The 14,012-nt window shown below is 35.8% G+C and overlaps 1 long non-coding RNA gene across 1 annotated transcript; it reads right to left on the minus strand.

The window, feature by feature from the left end:
* Window positions 1–6,670: 6,670 nt before the first annotated feature.
* Window positions 6,671–7,282, minus strand: LOC149536124 (uncharacterized). The gene is made up of 2 exons (XR_016357051.1): window positions 6,922–7,282; window positions 6,671–6,811 (listed from the first exon to the last, which is right to left on the minus strand). It is a non-coding gene; the product is annotated as an uncharacterized LOC149536124 (long non-coding RNA).
* Window positions 7,283–14,012: the final 6,730 nt, after the last annotated feature.

Here is a 14,012-nt window from a genome sequence, read left to right on the forward strand (position 1 = left end):
AAAACCCAGAGCCTGAAGCATAGCCAAAATGAAAGGCCATTCAATGCGATCATAGGCTTTAGCAAAATCTATCTTTAAAAAGATAGCCTGTTGTTTGGACTTACTGGCCCATTCCATACCTTCCCAGATAGCAATAATGTTGTCAAGAATATACCTGGATTTGATGAAGCCAATTTGTTCAGGCCGCACAATTAGAGGAAGCATATGGCAGATTTTGAGAGAGAGCGCCTTAGCAATGATCTTATAAGACACATTTAGGAGGGTGATGGGCCTCCAGTTGCAGATGTCCTCAGGATCACCAGCTTTAGGTATGAATTTAATATTGCCTTTATTTATGATCGCTCCTAAGCTTTTAGAATGGTATGCTTCAAGATAGACTTTGTGTAGATCAGGACCAATTTACTCCCAAAGAAGTTTGTAAAATTCATAGGGAAATCAATCACACCCAGGGGATTGTCATCCGCCATGGAGTAAACTACGTCTTTAAGGTCTTGGAGGGAAATAAGTTGCTCACAAAAAGCACATTGCTCAACCGCGAGGCGGTTTGGAGTAACAATAATACACTTTCTGAGAGCCTCCTCCTGAGCAACCAAATGGCCCTGCGAAGCAAAAATGCTCTCATAGTGAAGAACAAAAGCTTGTAGGATGTTAGGCAGACTGGAAAGAACATCAGTTCCCTATTTTATCTTTTTAATCCCAACATTGGTATGACGGGCTTGGAGAGCCTAGAAGAACTCCTTCGAGGCTTTGTCGCCAACCTCCAACCAGTGGAGACGGGCTTTAATTTGAGCTCCTCAGGAAGCATAGTTATCAGCAATTTTCTTTTCATGGCGAAGCTTGGCAAGCTGAATTTGAAGATCCACATCAAAGGGGTTGAAGGTGAGCACTTCAAAGGCTTTTTTGAGGGCAAGGGTGTTGGCTTCATAAGACCGTTTTCTGAAAATTGCCAGTTGATGCCTATAGATGCGCAAAAATTGAGCCATTCTGGTAATGGCGTCATTCCACCATTGAATCCAACCTCGATGGGAATGTGGACGTGGTTCCAAATTCCAGACATGTTGTATGTGGGAGATGGTGGAAGCATGCAATAGCATAGACATGTTGAGGAAGAATTGAGACTTGGCCACTTTGGGGATAGCTATTTGCCAAAAAATACCAAAATAAATGGGATAGTGCTCTGACAACGTCACATCTGTCAGGGGAATGACAGGTAGGTCACGATCTTCAAAAAAGGAAAAAAAAGATTGCGCCGAGATCATAGCACGATCAAGACATTTCAATATGCGGTCAAGACCAGCTCAAAAATTGGACCAAGTGTGCCAGGCCCCACTATCATGATGGCGGCTAGTATTGGGATCAAAAAGGCCCAATTTATGACGCATGTAAAACCAGGCTTCTCTTTCCCCAGCTGTCCAACGGAAAGGCAGAATGCCATCTTTGTCAGAGGCCACTTCAACCATATTGAAGTCCCCACACAGTACCCAAGTAGCTGGCAACAAGTTGTCAGCAAGCCAAACCCACAATTGTGCCCTTTCCATAGCATCATTGGAGGCATAAACATTAATGACTCCAAAAGAATGATTGTTAATGGAAAGCAAAAGCCAAATAATATGGTAAGTGGGGTCAGAACCGTGTGAGATAATAGCAGAATGAAGGCAAGGTGACAGGAGAGTAACTACACCACCTTGGCCAGCTTCATGCTGAGAAGAAAACATGACGCTATCCTGCCAAATGACACGGCATGCAACAGAAACCATGAAACCAAAAATCTTAACTTCTTGCAGGCAAAGAAAATCTAAATTCCCAAGTCTATGATGGGTATCCCGGACATAGAAGTTTTTGGGTAGGTCTATAAGACCTCAAACATTCCAAGAGAGGAAGTTCATGAGAACTCTTCCATATCATCCTCGTCCTCTAGAGAGGAGTAACTATTCTGCAAAAAGGTAGAAATCGGGTGGAAGTCAGACGAGAAATCCTCTGGACTTACAGCTTGTCATTTTACCCCTGATATCTTCGCACATCTAGGAGGGCTGCGAGAATGCCTTGTTGTTGGTGTTACTATGGAAGAGACTGCAAGAGGAGAACGAGCCCCAGCCAAGGACGAAGCCTTGTTGGCCGCCTTAATTTGTAATGGGCACCCTTGGATCTCCCAAAAAACTAAACCAATTTGCTGGAAGGAATTTTGCCAAATAGTTTGCATGCAACCTCTTATTTCTCCGTTTAATGTTTTAAATCCCTTATAACTCCGGAAATCAAACATTTATTTGTTTGTTGTGTTTTGTGCATGGAATTGGTATCATACAACATAAACAAGAAAGAAACTACAATAATATGCAAAGTGGAAATGAACTGCTGCTAATAAAATGTTATTTTCAGAATTCATAAAACCAAATACATGGCAGATTTAACAACTCACTAATTACTTCAGCAGTATTGACATAATACTCCAGCCCATGCTTTCAAACTTGCTGCTACAATACTTTGTCCTTCAATCAGTCCACTACCTTTGTAATACCATTCCCTCAAAGCGGCATAAGCGTCGGAGAAGTAGTGAAGAAGATATGAGCAAAATACCAAATCTGCCTGTAGCTGGAAATGCAACTAAACTGCCTGATAATGAAGCCAATAACAAAGAATTCCAAAGGCCAAACCCCAAGGGAATGACGTCTAGAATGTTAGAAGAGAGGATAGACGTCCTCAAATTCCAAGAACAGAGCTGCAACTCACACACCAATTTCTTCTCATATTCAACCTGCCTAATGAAGCCACAAATGCTTCCTTTTATTCTATTTCCAAGGGTCCGCTCAACTCATATGGGCAATGTGGGATAAAAGATATGTAATATATAAAACATATATTAAAATACCCCTTATGTCTCCCTTGGGTACACATCACCATAAAATAAATATTAAAGTAACACTTTAATATTTTACAATTAAATTAGACGTTACTTTAATAAAACTTCAAGCATTAAAATGTATTAGCAATCGGACTCTGAATAATGCGAGTGATAGCTCATCGGAAAGCTCTCACCGAGGAGTATCGAATCCAATCACCAAAATTGACCTGCACTGTGTCCTGCCGACTTACTAAAAATAGTATGCCTGAAACTAAGTAAATCAACTTCGTTTTGGCCCAAACTGGAAATGACTAGGCCAAAACACTCTAGGATCCCATTAAACCCTTCGTTAGCCCTCAAGACCATGTAGAACAAGGCTAATGCACACACACTTGGTCAACTGCTAAAATAACGTGAAGGCCAAAAGATGGGAGCATTACAAATCCGTCCTCCTTGAAACTGCTTGTCCTCAAGCAATTAAGTAACATAATGGACTCCAACCTCCACCTGGATCCCAATACGTGATATCCATATGGAAGTTAAACCAACTACAAATCCGCATCATCAGGACCAACCTCGGTAGCCTAGCATTCAAACCTTGTGCTGATGAAGTCAAAATGTCACCATAAGGCAACTCCATAGAAGATCTATGAAACGTCTTCTTCCCTTTATCCATCCACATAATATATATTGGACTGGAATGCATATTATCACCATCATGCATTGAAAAAGATGTAGTTGTAGGTGAACCATATGTACTCATGCTAACTGTATCAACAATAGGTGTTGCCACATCGAAATATATGGACATAGGAACAACATTAACTGCTGCAATAGAAAACTGAACTGAATTTGTAGTTGATGAAAACTCATAATCATTAACATGTGTGGCTTCATTTGAAAATACATCAACCACTTCATTTATACCATTAAACTCCTCATTGGATGCTTCAACTGACATAGAAGCGGCTACTGATATGATAGTATCCTCGCATTCTCCTAATTCCACTATTGCTACATCATCATCCCCTGACAAGGCTTCATATGTGGTCTCCTGACTTCGCACGCATGTCTCTACTAACTCTGCCGAAATGCCCACATCACCAACATCATAGCTGGCTAGCTCTATACGTGTCTCAATCCCACCTGAGAAATTGACTACCTTCTGCTCTGGAGCAACATACAAATCATCAATGTTGATGCCCATCTGTCTATCCATAAGCTGCAACATCATATCCATTCGCCTATTCTGCTCCTGTTGCATATGTTGCCCCTTCTCTAATGTACCCAATAATTGTCTAAACATCACATCTTGATCTGGACTAATATACATCTTTATCTAGCTATCAATATGATCTCCATAGGATGGCAGGACTTATAGCTCTGATACCACTATAATGGACAGCCTTGGATGTCCCAGAAAACTAAACCAATTTGCTGGAAGGAATTTTGCCAAATAGTTTGCATGCAACCTCTTATTTCTCCGTTTAATGTTTTAAACCCCTTATAACTCCGAAAATCAAACATTTATTTGTTTCTTGTGTTTTGTGCATGGAATTGGTATCATACAACATAAACAAGAAAGAAACTACAATAATATGCAAAGTGGAAATGAACTGTTGCTAATAAAATGTTATTTTCAGAATTCATAAAACCAAATACATGGCAGATTTAACAACTCACTAATTACTTCAGCAGTATTGACATAATACTCCAGCCCATGCTTTCAAACTTGCTGCTACAATACTTTATCCTTCAATCAGTCCACTACCTTTGTAATACCATTCCCTCAAAGCGGCATAAGCGTCGGACAAGTAGTGAAGAAGATATGAGCAAAATACCAAATCTGCCTGTAGCCGGAAATGCAACTAAACTGCCTGATAATGAAGCCAATAACAAAGAATTCCAAAGGCCAAACCCCAAGGGAATAACGTCTAGATGTTAGAAGAGAGGATAGACATCCTCAAATGCCAAGAACAGAGCTGCAACTCACACACCAATTTCTTCTCATATTCAACCTGCCTAATGAAGCCACAAATGCTTCCTTTTATTCTATTTCCAAGGGTCCGTTCAACTCATATGGGCAATGTGGGATAAAAGATATGTAATATATAAAACATATATTAAAATACCCCTTATGTCTCCCTTGGGTACACATCACCATAAAATAAATATTAAAGTAACACTTTAATATTTTACAATTAAATTAGACGTTACTTAATAAAACTTCAGGCATTAAAATTTATTAGCAATCAAACTCCGAATAATGCGAGTGATAGCTCATCGGAAAGCTCTCACCGAGGAGTATCGAATCCAATCACCAAAATTGACCTGCACTGTGTCCTGCCGACTTACTAAAAATAGTATGCCTGAAACTAAGTAAATCAACTTCGTTTTGGCCCAAACTGGAAATGACTAGGCCAAAACACTCTAGGATCCCATTAAACCCTTCGTTAGCCCTCAAGACCATGTAGAACAAGGCTAACGCACACACACTTGGTCAACTGCTAAAATAATGTGAAGGCCAAAAGATGGGATCATTACATAATCCCCTGCGAACCAACAGGGTTTGAAACTTGTGAAACCGAAACAAGGGCAACGGAAGTCGTTGGCATCTCCATGCTAACAGGCACTGACACTTCGGTGGAAGTAAGAGGAATCGCGGTAACTGCCGCATAGGATGGCTTGGGGGCCAAAGGATTCAAGGTAGGCTTGCCTTTGCGCCCAAGAGTAACTCATTCTTCTTTTTTTCCTTCGACCTATTTGACATGCGTCACCTTAGGCTGGGGTTTGACCCTAGGCATAGCCAAAGGGCAATCCCTAATCTTGTGTTCCGCAGACTGGCACCTATAACAGGTGTTAGGTAGGTTCAAGTAAAGCACCTTCTATGCAAAGGTTTGAGCGCCAATCTGAATTTCCACAGAATCCTTGAGATCTTTAGAAAGATCAACTTCAATGCAAACACGCCGCTAACGGCGAGCATTAAAAAATTTCTCTGGCTCTTTGGTAACAACTTTGCCAAGGGCTTGGGCAATGGACTCAATAAAAGGCCAGTAGGGCCACGGTAGACCTAGGAATTCGATCCAAACAGGAACCCTAAGCTTTTTATCATCCGAGACAGAGAAGTCTCGGGACCATTTATGAAAAACAAGCAGAGAGGAACACACAGACCAAGCGCCATTGGTAAAAACCGCGTCTGCTTGCGATGGGTTAGCAAAGAGAAATTAAAAAAAATCTTTGGTAAGGTTTTGCACAGCATCAAGGCAGACTCCATGAGGAGTCCAGCTTTTATTGACCCATTCTCTGAGCATAGCTTTAGGGGGAGTCTTACCAACAAAATACCCTATCAAGGTATGTTGTTCTAATCAGTCACATGCAGCATCAAATTCTTGCAAAGGAAGGATAATATCAGGATTACCTAATGGAAAACCTTCGGGACAAACTTGCACGGGCGTTTGTTTGGTGGCGGCGCCATGACAGTCCGAAGCAGCAGCATGAACACCAGAAACCACTAGTTCACCGCTGGCCAGAGCCATTATATCCTAACCTAAAGCTCCGGCAGTAAATGCGCTATGACAAGTGCTGATAGAAGGGGAGTGCAAGTGAAGGGTCGTACGTAAAAAAACTCAAAATTTGCATGAAGCAAGAAAACCCTAGCAGAGCAAAAAAACCAAAACCTCTCCCACCATTTGTATCTTCAATAATTGAAAATTAGTTAGAATACGAATCTAAAACCTATTCATTTCAAGAAGTACTATTACCAGTACACATTAAAATGACAACTATTCACTGCAGTATTAAAATTGGAAAAAATAAGAGTTGCTCCAATAATCACTAAGAAAAGCACAATTTTTCATTATTTCTGGGATTCCATTCTTACAGTAGAAAATCTTTGGGTATCTCCTTTCATGGCACCACCTTCTGATGCCTTGTTAAACTCATTGTTACTATTCTCCACCAGATTGACGTCTTCTGAGAGTTTGTAAGAAAAATATCAAATAAGTGGGTCTAGAAAAGAAACTGAACACCATTTCAAAACAAGACAATCCATTGCATCAATATCACAACAAAGAAAAACATACCCAAATGCAGATTTTCCCTTGCTTCTAAGTTGTGAGCAACTTGATCATTGTGAAATGTATGTGCAAATTTGCTGTGGAAAATAGTGGCATATTTACTCAAAGCCCTTTGATGGGCACTCGTGAAGTTTCACAAACACAAACTCCATGTGTTGCTTCTCACTATTCTGCTCATCTTCACCTACCTTAACTCTGTGTGTGATTTCTGCTTCTTCTTCAACTCATTATATGCATTTCTTCAAAGATTCCATCCTGCATTCTGAAGACTAGTCTACATGCAAAACTCCACCGACAGCAGAAAAAGATAAAGAAGTTGAAGATTCCAAACTAAAAGGCATGCAAGATTGTAACAACTAAAAACAAAACTTAGCCTAACTAGCAGTAAGCAGCTCAAGTGTGAAATCAGTCCAAGCTATGAAGAAAAGCACCTAAGAGAGAATAAAAATATTATAAATAAATACACTTGACATTGACTAGAGTCCATGTTGACTCATGACTCTGAACCTTGAGTCATGTTGATTTTTGAGTATGGAGATGAAGTCAAGTCTAATAATATTACTTCAAAAATAATAATAATTAATGGGACAAAAACTAAAAAATTATATTCCTACTTTGAAAGTGTGAACTTGGCAAGAGAAGAAATTCGAAATAGATGAGAATATTCTTTCCAATAATATTTCAATCAAATTTACAATTAGATTGTAATTTTCACAAAATATTACTCTTATGATAAATAGAGCACTTACAATAGAGTGAGGTGGGAACAAACAAATTCAAGAAGATAGTAGAGAGAGGGACTGAAGATTTTAATAAAGTTTAAAGAATATAGAAGAAAGTGAAGAATTGACTCTATAAAAGTGGAACTAACAACTATTATACATATTTTTTTTTTTGGCAAAACATTAAATTTATATTAATAATAATAAAGTAAAGTGTGAATATAAACCTCATCAGTACCTAAATTAGTCAGACACTAAGCTAAAAGTTTTCCTTCTCTATAAGTATGCATGATGTAACATTCAAAGATTGAATAAAAAAGAAACCATACTTAATGCAATATATACTATATGGACCAATTATATACTTGATGTTTAATACACACGTTAATAATAATGGTTGAATCCCCTTCAACATGTAACATGTAACATAGATATAGATAGTGATTTTGCAAGTTCCAAACCAAAAAGCAAGGCCAAGACCTTAGTTTTGTTATTAGTACACAGAGGGAGAGGAGATGATTTTATTCTAATCACATGAGTTCTAATGACTATGTCATAGCTAGAGGTGCCTAGATTTCCTTTAGAGGCCCCATCAAAATTGAGTTTGAAATAACCCACACTTGGAGGAATCCACTTAGTTTGTGCTCGGATTAAAAAAATCTAACTATTATAGATAATTATAAATGTTTCTTATAATATTTTGAAATTTTGGTATATATGAATTTAAAGTAAAGATAAATTAGCTGTTTTAAATGACTACACTACTACATCATAAATATCAATAAGTATTATTGAATTAAAAGTAAAATTGTACAAGAATATGTAAGAATATTAAAAAATATTTATAACTGATAAAAAAATCTAATAAGATTTAAAATTAATATAATATAATTAATATATTCTTACAGTGTATTTTATAATCAACTTATCATAATATTTTCAGCTTGCCAATAACTATGCTGTTGGGTGATGCGACGCGCTCCCCTATCCACAGGTCGTTAATTATGTGGTGTTCCATGTTCACTAATAGTCATGGCTTTTGGTGCAACGGCAAATGGGCCCTACAATTGGTATCAGACCCTGGTTTTGGCTTGGTCATGGGTTCAAATCTCCTCGGTGCCTTCCCGACCCACGTAAGCACTTAGTATGCGCAGCGAGGGGGAGATTGTTGGGTGATGCGACACGCTCCTCTGCCCACGGATGGTTAATTATGTGGTATTCCATGTTCACTAACAGTCATGGCTTTTGGTGCAACGGCAAATGAGCCCTACATATGCAACCTTTGGAACATGTAAGAGGTAATCGGTCGAGAGGAAAGTTTATTCTGTTTGAAACGGACAAATGAGCCCTACATATGCAACCTTTGGAACATGTAAGAGGTAATCGGTCGAGAGGAAAGTTTATTCTGTTTGAAACGGACATATGACGTGTTAATTCATTGTACAGACAAAATCCATTGCTGCGTCAATTTTAGAGTATGATGTTTATCTATTGATGTTCGAGAACAACGTGATTGTAATGGGAAAGCAATGCGGGGAATAAAGGACAATTTTTACAGAGAAAAATCGACAGGCAAAGGCAGCAAGAAGTAGAAATTTTAATCATCAGAAAAACTTCGTATCATGAATTACACTTTCGTGCGTACTTTGCATGCTGAAATGTCTTCAACTCTATACGTATCCCTCAACAAATTCTATTTCATGATTGCAAGCTTTAAAAAAACATTCTTATCTAAAAGCATCTGCTCCGTATCATTCCTTGTAAATCTCCCATTCACGTCATTAGTAAGCATGGAATAAAGTGCCAGCCACAATCATTACATTCACGGTAATGTAAAGAGGAATATTAAACAGTTAACGTGGGTTTGTTGATTTAATTCAGATTGATCCATATTGTTGTGCTCACTTATAACGTAAATGTTTAAATTATCTCTATGAAAATTATAACTATTGAGCCAGAGAATTAATAAATTTTAGAAATAAATAATTTTATTTTTGATAGATTTTGTAAAATGCAAAATTTTAATTAGTTATTAATAGATTTTGTTCTATAATAATCAAAATATTTTTTAAAAGATAAGAACCTACAATACAATGATAAATTGTGAGCTGCTTATTTTTGAGATCTAGTGTTCAAGAATTAATCTTGACTTCCACCTCTTATCAATTAAAAAAAGAATTATGAAAAGTTAAACTTCATTTATTTAATTATATTATAATTTTCTCATGAGAAGTTGTATAATTATATTTAAATAATTAAATTTAATGATTATAGAATTATACTTAAATTATTATTTTTATAAATTTATTATACATTCTTATTTATTTGTATACCAAAATGTGATTACTTATTATATTGGTCACCACCTCAAAATAAAGGCATAGAGGTTTGCTAGTCTTCTAATAGCTTGAATTACAAATACCGAATAAGTCTTTAGCAAAATCTCTAGGTAAAATTGATTTTTGCATGATTCAATCATCCACTTGAACTGTAGGCATGTTATTAAGTCGAGAGGCTTCCTACATTCTCATACACGGAGTTGAGCAATCCGTGTCAACAAAATCATATCCTTTAATTGTGGATCAACTTTAAATCTCTACCATTCATGTATTATACACCTAACTATAACCTAATTATAATGTTAAGAGGCTTCCATACACGAAGCTGATGGAGTTGAGCAATCCATGAACAAACCTAACTATAATGTTTTCCATTAAAAGAAACAGTTAAAACATGTTCTCAAAATTGATGTACTTGTAGATTCTTTCAAGAAATAATTAGCATTTGATTGAGAAGGGAAACAAAGGTGCTAGTGTAGAAGTTGTAGACACTTTGAAGAAATAACTATGATTTGCTTAACAGGTTCGTTACATTTTCTTTAGATTGTTAAAAAAAAACTATTGTGAAACTTGAAACATTGTGGAGTGGAGATGGAGTTGGCTCGAGAATCACTGGTATGCAATACAACAAGAATAATCAGGTTCCTTTTTTGAATCAAGTCTTTTTTCATTCATTTGAATCGATATATTGAATACAAAGAAAGTTTATTAGTCCATGTTAGATTTTGTTTAAATCTTGGATCGCGTGTTTGTGAATTTGCTTGGACCTACATGATTACATTTCTTTGTGATGGAAAGAAACTTGGTAATTGATGTCCTGTTGTGACATCCTCATCTGAACCACTTGAACGTCTGGAACTGAATCTCCTTACTCTGAACAAATGCTGATTTGAGTACATCCTCATCTGAACCACTTGAACATCTAGAACTGAATCTCCTTACTCTTTCAACCGAAGGCTAGACCTCATTCATTGAACATGAACTAATCTGCAAAACACGTATAGAATGAAGAAACTCATTAATGGAAGTAGGAAAACTTAATAGAAAAAGCCTCTTAAGTTGCCAAAAATGATGAAGGGTGTATTTACCCTCTACGATTTGTGATGTGGACCTTAGATTGTAGGTTGGCCTCTAAGGTTACAGTGTTCGAAATCAGCACCTTGTTATAATTAACAAATTCCAAACCTGGAGACTTGTAGAAGGAAAATGTCATCTGCCAAGGAATTGGCTATTGTCATGTGTTAAGGTGATATTAACATGGGTCTAATTGTGTTTGAATCCTTAACTTTTGTTTGACCATAATATAGTGTAATTAAATACCATGCTAACTCTTGTTTTGAATTGCCGTCAGATAATACAAGGGCAAGTATTTTGATGATCGTAAGACTTATATTGTATGTTTAAATCTTTAAAAAAAAACTCTAAAGAATAGAAAGACAAGTTCCTAGTGTAGTGATTCCATAACGTGAGATTGGGATGTTACCAAAAGAAATGATAAATTGCAAATACCTTATAATCTACGATAGAATATAATGGTTCACTAGAGCTTTTCCTTCGATGCCTACCTGAGTATGCATATTTAGACAATTATCTGCTATGGTATTGGTATGTGTTGAGAAATTAATATTGTCGCTATTAGCTTTACTATTAGGTAACATGGTGATCTTAAACTGATTTACATGAAACGTCATTGGTCTTGAACTTCAACTATAATAATAGAGATGATTAGTAAAGATGAAGTGAAATATTTGATAAGGGGACAATCACACAAATGTAAGGAAGAATTTGGAAAGTGAATTTCTAATTTGTGTATTTTTTTAAAAATTAATATTTATCATCTTTAGATTTTTTATTAAAAAAAATGATGTGAAGAATAACAGAAACTTAGATGATTTGTTGAAAATAAATTTCTCATAATATAATGTACAAATGTGTATTGAAGTTTTAGTTAGACTCTTGTCAAGTTAGATGTAATAGGAAGGTAATTTTAAAAAATAAATTTTATAGTCAATCAAAATTAACCAAACTCACAAACATTGTTCACACTTACAAAGTATGGATATAAAAATGATTGAAATTTATACGAGTGAATAAATTGTTCTAATGAAACAAGATGAACCTTTATCAATAAAGACATATAATACATATATTAATTTTCTCAAAATATCACTTATTCAAAGAACGAATTTTGAATCAGAGGAACAAAAAAGCAACATTGAAGGGATTATCAAAGGGAATATCATAGAAGGCAGCAAGAACAAATGACAGATTTTAAAAGGGATGAGCAAAGACAAAGAAAAAATGAGACAGATAGGCATAGATATGTTAGAAGAATAATAGAAAGAGAAATATAAGAATTGGGTGCTCACAATAGAAATGATACAAATATATTAGAAGGTCTTCCTCAAAAAATTAATGAGAAACATTCTCATTGTAATATAGGAGATAGGTAAGAAATACATGAACAACCAAATAAAAGGGAACAATATCATTCTCATGAAAATATTGAAATGAATGTTCACAAGGATGGATCAATATTCACTCAAAATATGCCACAAAATAGTCAACATGGCCCTCAACAAGAAAGCAATAGAAGAATGGAAAATAATGTACAAAATATAGATAATCCTAATGGTATGCTTAAAGATTATTTTCATAATATTCAATTAAGGTTTTGACACTAGCTGGATAGTTTAATTTCTTCGACAATGTGTTATATATGTTAGGGCTATTATCTTGGAATAAAAGCATTTCACACTTCACAAGGTCCTATATGTAGTAGGTGTAAGAAAGAAAAGGGAAAACATAGGTTTTCTACCTCAAATAATATGGATCCAGGACCACAGCCATAAGAACTTACAAATTTAACTCAAGTGGAAGAAATGTTGATTGCATGTGTAAGTCCAATTATACAAGTCACACATGCAATGGGTGGTCAATATAAATACAAAGGACATACAATATCTTTTCCATGAAATATTAAACAAATCTCCAAAATTATACCACATTCAATAAAAGAATTGCCCATAATAATAGTTTGAAGTAAAGATCAACATGGCACAAATTATAACTTCGCAATAAATAGAGAGCATGTGTATAGAGCACTATGTTACAAAATAAGACATGACAAGTTCTATTCAGATGTTATAATTAATTACAATGCACTAGATGATTTAGAAAGAAATTATGATTCCAATATCTTTGAAAGAATGAAGACAGTACACATGGAATTTGATTCCAACTTAAATCAAATTGTATTTCCTGGTCCAATTGTGGAAACAAATGATGCCAATATTATAGAGCACACAAACTCAATGGCTTCAAAACTTCCTAATGTCCAATGAGAAATGGAATTAATCCAAGCATGGGTTAAAAATCCAAATGTAGATCCCACTACATTTGTTGACTGGCCTACAATTGGGATATCTCCAATCAATGAGTATATAACGTCATGTTTAATTGATATGGTATTTCCAACACTATTTGCAGATGGTAGCTATGATTGGTTAGAACCATAGATAAGACAAGTATATCTACATGAGTATGTGAAGCACTTGATATGGTACAAGGATCACCACTTTGGAAAACACCCAAGGTTTCAATACTATATGAATAATATGGTAATGAGGCATTGTGCACAAAATTCAACAACAATATTTGCTAAAAGAAACCATCATGAGTTGCCTATTACCATAAATGAATTGCGTGAACACATGGAAAACTTGCCAAACTCTTATCTAGGTAATAAATTGATGCAATTTGGTATGACATTAAGAGGTACATGATCATGTTGGACAAAATGTTAAGGGAAATTATCTAACTTGCTTCATCAAATTGGAATGCCAACAATATTTTCTACATTGAGTGCAGCTGATTTGTATTGGTCAGATTTACATGCATTAATACCAGGAACACCACCTATAGATCCTCATGAAAAACTCAGTTGTGGAGAAAAAAAAATTTTATTGACTATCCTCATATAGTTGCCCACTACATGCATTTGAGAAATTGAACGTTTAGAAAAGAAGTATTAGAA

This window comes from Cupressus sempervirens, chromosome 10, assembly GCF_028749045.1.
Source record: "Cupressus sempervirens isolate cs-2001-9-10 chromosome 10, ASM2874904v1, whole genome shotgun sequence".
Classification (NCBI taxonomy): Eukaryota; Viridiplantae; Streptophyta; class Pinopsida; order Cupressales; family Cupressaceae; genus Cupressus; species Cupressus sempervirens.